Below are 13,158 nucleotides of genomic sequence, written 5' to 3'. Positions count from 1 at the left end.
CATTAATTCAGTCAAATACTAATATAGGTAATGATGTGAAGGGATTTTGCGTATGAAGTCAGTTGACCTTAAGATAGGGTGATTATCTACTTGGCCCTAATCTGGTCATACAAACCTTTTAAAAACAGAGATTTTCTATAGCTAGTTGCAGAACAGGAAGTCAGAGAGATGTGATTTAGCTGATCTAGAAGAGAGCAGGTATGCATGCTGTGAACTGAACTGTGGGAAGGTGGGGCATGTGGCAAGGAATTAATTGCAGGTTCCCTTTAGGAGCTCAGAATAGTCCTAGCCAACAGTTAGAAGAAAAATGGGAGCAACAGTTCTACAGCCAGTAGGAAATGAATTCTACCAATAACCTTGGAAGAGAGTCCCAGATGAGAGCTGCATCCTCAGAAGACCCTTAATTTCAGCCCAGTGAGAACCTGAGCAGAGAATCCAGTTGTGCTGTGACTGTGCCTGGACTTTTGACTTACAGAAACTGTTAGATAAATGGGTGTTGTTTTTACGCTACAACATGACTGAACCTGGAGGACATTATGCTAAGTGAAATTAGCCAACCATAAAAAGACAAATACTGTATGATTCCATATATGTGAGGTACCTAGTCAAATTCATAAAGACAGGAAGTAGAAGGGTAGTTGCTAGGGGCTAGAGAAGAGAGGAATGAGGAGTTGTTTAATGGATATAGTTTCAGTTTTACAAGATGAATAGTCTTAGAGATACAGTAATGTGTACAATATGTTAGTGTACAATAATGTGAATATACTTAACACTACTGAACTGTACACTTAATGGTTATGATGATAAATTTTATGTTGTGTATACTTTACCACAATTTGAAAAGAATCATTTAAAAAAGTGGGTATTGCTTTAAGTCACAAATTTGTGAATAATTTGTTATACAGCAATAGTGTTCATAGTGTTGTGTCTGCTTGAAACTCACTTTGACCTTTTTTTACCCAGAAATTTTATTCTCTATATCCAGCTCAAAGGCTTACTCTCTTAAGCCATCCTTAACCCTCAGGCAAAGTTAGTCACCCTTTCTTCTGCCTATATACATCTATAATAGCACCTTCCATATTGTATTTTAAGCATCTGTGAATAAGTGTTTTTCCCAAAGCATTTCACCTTCAAATTGTACAGCAACAGATTGATAGCAGATTCAGATTGGTAATTTTTGAAAGTATTAACTTTAAGGAAGCATTGTAGGGGATACTTCCTGTTTCTCTCTTCTGCCTAGACTCTACTATATAGATTCTAATAATGCAGGTGTACTAACCTCATTATTATTTAATTGTTAGCCTTGTGATAGAAGCATAGAAAATGAGTGCCTTTTTTCCCCCTCTGGTTAATCTACTCAGATAACAAGTGAAATGTATTGATGATTTATATGAATAAATTTATTGTTCAGGTTTCAGCCAACATTTATTAAGCCAATACTTCTTGACTCCAAAGTAGAAAAACTGGTCAAATATATACATTCTAACAAATGGTTACTTAGATTTTGATGAACCAACTTTGTTGATCAATCTACAGAAATTCAGAATTCATGTTTTAAAAAGTTAAGAATTTGTTAAAAAATAATAGCTATCACTGCTTTCTTTTCAAGAGATTGCAGCCAAGTAGATTATCATGAGAAAATGTATGAATTAGTTCTGAAATTCTGTTTTATTTGAAATTTTTACGTTTTAAATATCTGTATTTTATCAGAATATATCAATAAACGATTCTATAAATAAACATCAGTATCAATAGTGCAGTTCTAACACTTTCAGAGTTCTCATTCTCTTAACAAATTTATGAGAGGATAAATTTCTGAGTCAGAGAGGATAGGAAGACCTTTCATTTCCATCAGACAGCCAACAGCTGTAAGGAAGCTTACTTTCCCTTCAGGCCAGTATTCCTCCATCCTATTCTTTCTAGTGCATTACTGATTGCAAATATATTTGTTGAAAGTTTGATCTTGAAATATAACCCAACTAGATAGCTAGAATATAGGAAGTTGTTTCAGTAGAAATTCATATTTTTGGTTTTCTCATATTTTATATTCAAATATAGCAAGAATTAAGGATATATGCATTTTTACTATAATTTTAAAAGTTAGAAAAAATTACTACTTAAAACTGTAATTTATTGCCAGCATGTGCCACCTGTAGGTACATACCAACTGAATAAAAGAAAGTAAACATGTTTTAAAAATTAGTACCTCATGAAATGAATAGTGAAGAAGCATCTTCAGATGGAAAAATATGACAGATTTTACCTGTGAAACAAATTATATGAAAAAAATTACAATAGTCTATTTAGGCAGGCCTATTAAAAGCATTAAGACTTGAGTACTGGCTATTAAAGTGAGTAAATGGCAATATTATAAAGTTAAACACATGCCAAAAAACATTTTCCAGAGAACTGGGATTGTAACAATACCATTAATGAGGGCAGAGAGGTCTTAATGTAATTTTCACTTTCTAAAGTTTCAAAAAGAGGCTTTGAGTTAGTGCATTATTAATGTTCTGAACATCTGGAACTGTGTAAAAGCTATAGACATTGAGCAAATGCAGAATTTCCCCACTAGGCTGCATTCTAACTTTTGCCTCTCTAGTGAGATACTAGTTTTAAGAAGTTTGAAAAAGTAAAATGACAATATCCAGATAAAGCATAAACATTCCAGAGTGTCTTTTATGAGGTCTAACTAAAAAAAAAAGTCTCTGAGGTTACCAAATCCAAGTGACATAAACATTAATAAATAGATTAAATCATCTATACCACTATATGTGGACTAGTCTCTGTATATGAATACTTTGTGAGCTAAGTAAACTAAATAGAGATACCTTATACATTTTCATATACATAAGTCTTAAAACCTGAGAGATGGCTCAGTGTTAGTATACTTTTCCTTTAAGTTATTTGATTTTTGGATGCCTACTTGGTATACTTAAGAGAATTAAAAAATTAGTTTGAGTTATGTGTGTCTTTAGTTATTTGTATGATTTCTCTGGTAAGGAGAAAGTAATGAAGATGTGTAAGTGTGCAAATTGAGTGTCACCTGCAGTGGGAATGGAAAAGCTGTAGACTTAAATGTTGTTACCTAAAATAGAAAATATGCTATAGACCATTTTCAAAAATTATCTGTATGTTTTTCCTATAGAGGTACACTCCAAATTTGCATATAGACCCTGTATAATCTTTAAAAGAAAACTTTTAAAGTACTTTTCTTAAATTCTCCTCTGAAGAGATTAAAGTAAACACATTGTGTTCTGTGGAAATGTCTCATAATCACCAAATTCCCCCTTTTCACAGTGCTCCTTGTACTTCCTTACCTGAACTAAAATCTGGATATACCCAAGAAAATGTCATTTCTTCATCAGCCCTTTCACGTTGTGCCTGTTTTTCTCTGTAGTTCCTGTAATACCTGGAGTACCTCAGGTTTGGTATCCTGTTTACTCTCTATTGCTCTTTCTAAAACTTACCTCTCCTATTTTTTGGGAAGAACTTAGGAAGGGAGGGACAGAGGAAGGGAGGAAAGAAAAAAGGAGAGAGAGAGTAAGGAAGGCAGGCAGGAAGGCTCACCAACAAAAAAACTTCAGTTCCTGAGCTGTCTTTTAATCATATCATCCTGTCCCCTTTATCTTTATTGACATCTTACAAATCATTTGAATATGCTTCCTTTATTAAGGACTTTGGCACCTGATTTTACAGGTTATTTCCCCCTTCTTCCTCTCCTCTCTGACCTTCCATTATTTTGGACCTTCATTCTTCATTCATTTATTAAATTCACTCAACAAATATTTGTTGCCTACTTTCTTTATGTCAGGTGCTGTTCTAGGTACCAGAAAATTAGCAGCAAACAAAACAAACAAAAATCATTGTCCTTGTGGAGGTATATTCCAGGAGTAAGAGACAGAAAATAAACCAGACACTTAGAAAGATACTAATATATTAGATAGTGTGTCATGGACTGAATGTTTATGTGACCCCCTCCCGCAACCCTGCACCTCCCAATTCATACGTTGAAGCCCTAACATCCAGTGTGGTTGTATTTGGGGATGGAGGTCTCTAAGGAGGTATTTAAAGTTAAATGAGGTCATAAGGGTGGGACTCTCATCCAATAGTATTAGTGTCCTATAAGAAGAGATACCAGAAGTCTTGCTTTCTCCTCCCCAACATGAGCAGAGGAAAAGCAGTGCGAGGACTTAGCAAGAAGATGTTTGTCTGCAAACCTGGAGGAGAACTTCACTAGGAAGTGAATCAGCCAGCACCTCAATCTTGGACCTCCCAGCATCCAGAACTGTGAGAAATAAGTTTCTGTTTAAGCCACCCCTCTGTAGTACTTTTTTTTTCAGTTTTATTAAGATATTGACATACAGCATATGTAAGTTTAAGGTGTACAATATGATGATTTGATGCACATATATATTGCAAAATGATTATGTGGTGGTTTTTTTATGGTAGTCTGACTGGACTAGTACAGATAATTGTAAGTATTTTGTAGAAATATAATGCAAAGAAGGGGGAAATGAGAATCCTGGGGAGCAGGGAGAGATGGTTAGAATTTTAATTAGATGGTTCTGGAAGGCCTGTCAGAGAAGGTAACATTGAGTAAAGGCCTAAAAGGAGGGACTGAACCAAACACATTCTGATCTGGGGAAGAACGTTCAGACAGAGGGAAGACCTTGAGGTAGGGGTTTGATCAACAAGAAGGCTACTATGGCTGAAGCAGAGTAGGTGTGAGGTGAGAAGAGTAGTAGGACATGAGGCCAGAGAAGTAGCTGGGACAAAAGATGCTATAATAAGTGTTTGGATTTTATTCTAAGTACAATAGGAAGCCACTGGAGACTTTAGACTTAACATTAAAAGGAAAGTTATGGAGAATGGACTGCAGGTAACACAGGAAAAAGCAACGTGATTGTGTAGGAGTCTACCATAACAGTGTGTATGAGAGACGGTAGGGCCTTGGCCAACTGTGGTAGCAGTGTTTGGAGTCTAAATAATAATTTGAAAATATTGCTGGTAGGATTTGCTGATGGACTGCATGTACAATATGACAGAAAGAGGTGGAGTGAGATTTTCTTGCTGGGCTTTTTGCTTTATCTATACTCTACTGCTAGTCATTCTCACCTGTGTTCATTCTTCTAGTTATATATATTGTCTTGGTTTCCCAATTTATAATTCAACTCTGACCCTTTCCTCTAAACACCACAGTGTAAAGAAAAAACTCACTTTTTTCTCTCCTCTCCTCTCAATAATTTGCTACAAGACAACTTTACTTCTAACACCAGATAGCACAAGACTGCCCCCACCTCTGATGCTAATCCCAGATCCAGGTTGTTACTGGTGTTTCTGGCTTACCAGCTCTACATTGGAGGTTCCTATGACACCCTCCTCTGGTTCAATTAATTTGCTAGAGTGGTCCACAGAACTCAGAGAAACATTGACTAGCATTTACCAGTTTACTATAAAGGATATTATAAAGGATACAGATGAACAGCCAGATGAAAATGGGGTGAAGTCTGGAAAGAAACCCTAGTATGGAAGCTTCTGTCCCCATGGAACTGGGATCTACCACCCTCTGGCATGTGGATACATTCCCCAACCCACAGCCTTTCTAAACTCTGTCTCTTTAGGTTTTTATGCAGGCCTCATTACATAGGCATTTTGATTAAATCATTGATCATGGGCAATTGAGTCAACCTCTAGCCCCTCTTCCCCCCCTGGAAGTCAGCTGTGAACTGAAAGTTCCAACCCTCTAATCACATGGTTGGTTCCTTTGGCAACCAGCCGCCATCCTTAGGTTGCCTGAGGGCTGTCCAAAAGTCACCAAATTAACATACACTCAGGTATGATTGTTATGAATAAATCATTTCACCTTTATGGCTTTGGAGCTATTTCAGGAACTGGGAAGAAAAGATGCCCCTATAGGTCTTATTGCTTAGGAAATTCCAAGAGCTTTAGAAGCTCTGTGTGAGGAACATGAATGAAGACCAGATACATATTTCTCATGAAATTGTCAGATCAACACATCAGTCTGAATATTTCAAAGGTAACAAAACTTGTGATCTTTCCTTACGATCCTGGACTTCTTCCATTGTTGCCTTTATGAGTGAATGGAACCACTGTCTGTATTTGGACTAATCAGATAATCGGGGCATCCATTAGCCTTTCTCTCTCTTTTCTGTCGTATCCAATCTAACATCACACCTTGTGCATTTTAAATTTTAAATACTTTTATATCACTTTTCATTCTCTATAGTATAGTTTTCAAAAAGGTGAAATCATGACTCACATTAATATAAAGTGAACACCTGTCGAAGAGTTTATTCAATTTATTGATTAATGAGGGGATGAGTATGACGTTAAGACTAATTCAGAGAGCATTTAAGGAGCTGTATACTTACAGGCCATTTAATAAAGGAATAGAATATGAGATTGCTGGCCTGAATACTAAACCAGTTATTGTACCACAGGCCAATAAGCTGTAATCTTTGGCATTATCTTTTCTCCTGGACAGAAATTTCTACTGGACAAAAATATACAAGTTAAATTTTAATTCCACTAAATCTGGACCTTAACAATAAATAATGGGTTCAATAAAGTGTGTTTTCCTATATAATCCTTGGATGGGCTGTTGTCTCCATGTGAAATTGGTAATTGTGCTGCTTTTTTGTTTTCTTTCCTTATTCTTAAATTTTGCATAATTTTTTTAACACTTTCTAATTCGAGCTACATCCATCTCTGGATTACTATGAGTAGCCTAAATGTACCCACACTAATGCTTCCTCTAACTCATCTGTATTGATGATAACTCATATTTAGGCTATGTTTTTAATTTGTGAAATATAATGTGTATATAAGTATATAAAAATGATATGCACATTTTAAATAATAATAAAATGAACATCTAAGTATCTACCACCCAACTTAAGAAACAGAGCATTACTTGTACTTTTATAGCCCCCATTTGCCCCTTCACAATCATATCGTCCTATCCATAGAGATACTAGTTTTATATGTTTTTTTAAAATTGTTTTACACCCACACCCACACAACATGCTTAGGTAATATATTGTTTTTGAACTTTACGTAATTGAAATAATTTGTATGTCAATATCTGTAATTTGCTTTTTTTAACTCAACATCTTTACATTTGTGTTCATCTTTTTTGCCATGTGTTACTAATTTATTCATTTATATTACTGAATAAAATTTATTTTTGTGTGGTATGTGTGGAATGTTGTAAGTCCAGGGAAAGGAAATCTTGGGGCAAAATGCTTCTAAAAACCGAAATCAGCCAAAGGGAGAAATAAAGTTTAAAATCCGTTTATTGCTCACAAACTGCAGTCCAGGGCCGTCTCTCTTTCCTGCTCCAGCAGAAGCAAAACTGGCCCTTCCCTCACCTCTCCAGGACAGATAAGCCCTCCTTGCCCAGGTAATTACCCATTGATATGGAGATGAACTTCTCTCCACCCCTGAGGAATGATGCAAATGCACTAAAGCCATACTTCTTTCCACCTCTGAACGCCTATTGATATGGAGATATACTAAAGCCAGGTGAGATATTCCAGAAATAATATAATTATACCCAAAGATGTGTTTATTTTTTTCAGTTTTTAACATGATAATAAAATATACATAAGATAAAATTTGCTGTACAACCATCACTACTAACCATTTCTAAAACATTTTCTCATCCTGATCAGAAACTCTGTATCCATTAAACAGTAATTCCTCATTCTCTCGTCCCCCCAGGTCCTGGTAACTCCTATTCTACTTTCTCTATGAATTTGTCTATTCTAGATGCTTCATAAAAACAGAATCACAATATTTGTCCTTTTGTTTCTGGCATATTTCACTTACCATGTTTTCAAAGTTCATCCACCATTGTAGCATGTATCAGCATTTCATGCCTTTTTATGGCATTATTCCATTGTGTGTGTGTGTGTGTGTGTGTGTATACAGACTACTTTGTTTACCCATCTGTTGATGGATGTGAATCATGTGGTGAGATTTGTATTTTGACATATTCTGGTTGAAATGTAAGACCCAAAAATGATAGATAAGAAACAGGAAATCCAATTAGGAGATTATCTGAGTAGTCCTTCAAGAGATTATGATAGCTTGGCCTTGGGTGGTAGCTTTGGATATGAAGAGATATTTAGAAGACAGAAATTAATAGGGTTCTGGTAATAGATTGAATGTGTGCAATGATGGGGAGGGGGAATTGTTAGGGATGACTCAGTGTTCTAACAAAGGCAACTCAATGAATGGTGATATCCTTTATTGAGATAACAAATACTGGAATATTATAAATTTGGTCTTGAATGAGACATTTCAGGAAGCTTTGAGATATCTAACCAGTGAATTTGACTAGGCTGTTGGACATGCAGATGTAGTGTGTAGAAGAGCAATCTGGGCTTATAAATCCAAATTTTGGAGTTTCAGACCATATTTATTCTGCATCTTTAGGAATATGATATTCCCTCACTATACTGTAAATGCCATGAAGACAGGGACCTTTTCTTTCTTTTTTTTTACTAAGGTATCACTGACACACAATTTAATGAAGGTTTCACATGAACAACATTGTGGTTATAACATTCACCCATATTATCAAGTCCCCCCCGGCACACCCCATTGCAGTCACTGTCCATCAACATAGTAAGATGCTGTAGAGTCACTACTTGTCTTCTCTGCGCTGTACTGGACAGGGACCATTTCTATGATGTTTCCTGCCTTATTAGATATATGACATTGTCTCTTGCACCTTGTAGGTGCTTAATATTTTTGTTGCTATTTGTTTTCTTACCTTCACCCTGTATGCCCTGATAGTACTAAAAACATTCACAAAGAAATACCTCCTGTTCCATTTTCACAACCATTGTGTAATATTTCTTACTTACATAAGATCACATATATGTGTGTTATTAAGTGTATCAATAAAATGAAAATATCAAAACTGTCACTTAAGAATTAAATACTACTGTTAAAGCTATCTAGATGCCCCTTCTCAGTCCCATCCCTTTGCCCACCCCCACAGTTAATAATTGTCCTGAAATTGTAATTATCATTTTTTAAATGGCTTTACCATATACATACATATTCCAAAATACATAGGTATTCCTAAATAGTGTTAATTTTGCCTTTTTTCCTTAGTTTTTAAAAAATGGCACGATATTGTATGTAATTTTCTGCCATATGCTTTTTTTTCACTAATCTACGATAGAAGTTTGGTTATCTTTCAATGCTTATTATAATCCATTGTATGAATATAACAATTTACATATTACCTTTAATAAACACTTGGTTATTTCTAGTCTTCTTGTTTGTTTTATGTTCTACTGTTTTAATAATGCTGTTGCTGACATTTTGTAGAAACTGACAAGTTGATTCTAAAATTCCTGTGGAAAAGCAAAGGACCTAGAATAGACAAAATGTTTCTAAGTAATTTTTTCTTCATTTTGTTTTCCTCTTCAACCTAGAAATGTATGGAAATGTTTTTTTTCTTATTTCTGTGTAGATAAATTTTATTTGATTTTGGTATAGGTGACCCTTCTGTTAGTAACCATTTCCAGTGAATCTGTGATTCCAGATTTAAAAAATTTACTAATATGTCCTTTGTGACCTTATGTATGTTCCCCATTTGAAAAGAGTAGTTATTTTCCATTTCAGCACTAAGTTATCTATGTATATTAGAGCAAGTTTGATGATTCTTATAAACTTTAATCTTCTATATCTTTACTAATTTTGTCTAATTGGTTTATAGATATCTTAGGTACATTGAAGTCTTACAGAGTACTTAGGGAATTAGTTTATCTTTGTATTTCCTGTCAGTTTTTCCTTTCTGTATTTCAAAACTATGTTTTTAAGTGCATAAAGATTCATGACTGCCATATCTTTCTGGTGGTTGTACTTTTTATGTATATGGAATATAATCTTTCTTTTAAAGCTTTTTTCTTTTAAGTTCATTTTTATGACTGTAATAACACCTGATTTTGTGTGTGTATATGTGTGTATGCCTGACATATCTTTTTCTATAACTTCATTTTCAAGAATTCTGAGTGGTTTAATTTTAAGTGTCTATATTGATAGACAACATATAGTTGATTTTCCTTTTTTCTCTTCCCTCTCCTCCATCCTTGTCCTTCCCCTTCCCTCCAACCTTCCTTTTCTTACAATCTGAGTGTCTCAGTTTTAATAAATGAGTTATATCAATTTGTGTTTGCTTTGACTATTGGCATATTTGACCTTATTTTCTACCGTCTTTTGTGCTTTCTTTTACCTCTTTCCCCTCTGTTTGACTTATTCAGTTGATTTTGGCTTTTGACCTTTTTCTTTCTTTATAAGTTTGGGAGGTCTATATCCTGTTTATCATTTTTTTAAATATAACATCTTTACTGTAATATAATTTGCAAACTGTGCAATTCACTCTTTAAAGTTTACAGTTTGATGGTTTTTATTAGATTGATCAAGTTCAGCAACTCTCACCACTACTTTTAGAACATTTTTGCCGTTCCTAAAAGAAACCCCATATGAATTAGTAATCATTCCCATTTTTCCCCAAACTTTCTCCCTTCTCTAGTCCTAGGCAACCTCTAATTTACTTTATGTCCCTATGCATTTGCCTATTTTGGAACTTTCCCATTAACAGAATTATACAAATGTGATCTTTTGTGTCTGGCTTCACTTAGTATATTGTTTTCATGGTTCATCCAGGTTATAGCAGTATCAATACCTCATTCAGTTTTATGCTGAATAATACTCCATTGCATGAATAATACCATCTTGTATTTACCCATTAATCAATTGAAAAATATTTGGGTTGTTTCTGTTTTGGGGATATTATAAATAATGCTGTTAACGAACATTCATGTAGAAGTGTTTGTGCGGATGTACGTTTTCATTTCTCTTGGGTATATAATTATGATTGTAATTGCTGGGTTGTGTGATAGCTCTATTTTTAACCTTATGAAGAACTGACAGACTTCTTTCCAAAGTAACTGCACCAAACTGTACAAAGAGTTATAATTGCTCCATATTCTTACCAACACTTATTAAAAATAGATACTACTAAAGAGCAAATTTCTGAACAGGAGTTTTATAATCATGATCAATACTTTCTGTGTCTTGCCTGCCTCAGTTTGAGTTGCCCAAAATATACCCTCTGGGCCTGGCTCTAAATAATACAGTACTTTGGAAAGGCTGATAGGTGTCAGATTGCATGAAATTATTCTGGAAAGAAATTAATTCAATAATGTCTTGGCTATGTTTGAAAAATGAAACTATTTCTTAATAAATTAAATGAAGCCAATTTGAATGGTTTCCATGTAGGGAAGAAATTTTGTCCAAGTTAGAAAATTTGCATTAAGAATAAAGTTTTCAGCTCTAATACAAACCTAGAAAAAAAAATCCTGGTTTGTGTGTCCCATCTTTCTCCTCTTTGTTCTCTCGGATTCTCTGAATTATAATCTTGTATTTAAGTATTGTCCTGATGGTTTAGTTTTCAAATTTCAATAGAATTAAAGAACTTTAGATCTAAAAGTTCCTTCAGATATGTCAACAGGCTTAGCCTTATTTTGCCGATAAATTGTTTAAAGATCCAGTAACGTGACTATTTATTTTGTATTTGCATAAGTTTTCAGAAGTGACTGATAGTACATATTGTACTTTTTAGTTGTAATATTCATGATTTACTTACAAGCCTGTAGCCATTTTCATTGTCCATAAATTGATGAAATTTTTAGAATCCAAAAAATTAGTGGGTGGAATGTCATTTTTATTCATTGTAACAAATTTTGAAATACTGAATATATCATGCCTGCTCTTAAAGTTTTTGAACTTTTGTATACTCAGATGTTTTCTAAATCATATATAACTCTTTGATATTATGAATTCTTTTCCATGTATTGGGGAAAATATCCTTGCTGGATTTCTTTGGGGAAATATTTTGTACATTGAACCCATTTCTTTGTTGTTTCTCAACTTTTCTTCTTAAATAGATTTTATGGGATTATTTTGGAATCATCAACTTAATAGTCTTCCTCAATAAAATGAAAGGTATTTCTTCAGATCTTGAATGTTCAAAAACTATAGTTCTGTTATCTCTGGATCAAGAAATCAGAGAAGAAATGTCATCTGTATTTTCAAATGACAGAAAACAGTATATCATTGGATAAAATTCCATTAAGTATCAACAATTATGCAAATACATAACACTTTTCATCTGGTTTTACATCCTCGGGATATATTTATTCTCTTCTAAACTGGTAATTTAATAGAGAAATTTAAAGAAATTAATATATTATTCTGGTCATTATTGACTTTATAGTAGTAGTCTTGTCCCTTCAATTGAAGATACAGTGTGACTGTCCCATATTCATTAGCTCTGAATACTGTCAGAGGTTAATACTTTCTAGCACCAGTGGAAGACTTTGATTCAGCAACAGTGTGTATTCAAAAAGCAAATTCTAAATGCCAACATTTGAAGCACTCAAAATAAAAACGACTTTTAGATTAATAATAGCCCTATTTTTTCCCCAAATACCATGGTATTATGAGGAGTTTTTATTTTTATTGATTGGGTATTCTGAACACTGTAAAATATGCAGTGACCTATTTTACCAATTAGTGATTGTCTTAGTCTGTTCCAGCTGCTGTAACAAAATATCACAGACTTGGTAACTTAAAAACAACAGAAAATTTCTCACAGCTCCAGAGGCTGCAAGGCTAAGATCAGGGTGCCAGCATGGTTGGGTGAGGGCCCTCTTCCTAGTTGGTAGCCAGTGCCTTGTTGTGTACTCATGGTGGAAGAGGCAAGGGAGGTCTGTGGCATTTATTTTATAAGAGTACTAATCCCATTTATTAAGGCTGTACCTTTATTACCTAATCACCTCCCAAAGTCCCCACTGCCTAGTACCATCATCTTTGGGGATTAGGATTTCAATGTATGAATTTGGGAGGGACACAGACATTTAGATCATAGCAATGATAAAAAAAATTTGTTTTATGATCTTTTTAAGTTTATTTCTGAAAATAGATAAGGGTAAAATTCTGAGGACATAATCTTATAAAAATTGGTTTCTGTTCTCTTGAAAATTTGGAGCATTTTCTTGGTGCTTACATGCATTACAATAACTGGCCTACATTACATAGATCTTTTTGCAT

At 34.3% G+C, this 13,158-nt stretch overlaps 1 protein-coding gene across 1 annotated transcript in view; it reads left to right on the top strand.

The window, feature by feature from the left end:
- Window positions 1–13,158, top strand: part of BRIP1 (BRCA1 interacting helicase 1) — a 201,871-nt gene that overhangs the window by 119,189 nt on the left and 69,524 nt on the right. The window lies entirely within an intron of this gene.

The sequence above is a fragment of the Manis pentadactyla genome, chromosome 4 (genome assembly GCF_030020395.1).
Source record: "Manis pentadactyla isolate mManPen7 chromosome 4, mManPen7.hap1, whole genome shotgun sequence".
Lineage (NCBI taxonomy): Eukaryota > Metazoa > Chordata > Mammalia > Pholidota > Manidae > Manis > Manis pentadactyla.
Note: the sequence above shows the minus strand (reverse complement) of the source record. Positions and strands in the feature narration are given on the sequence as shown.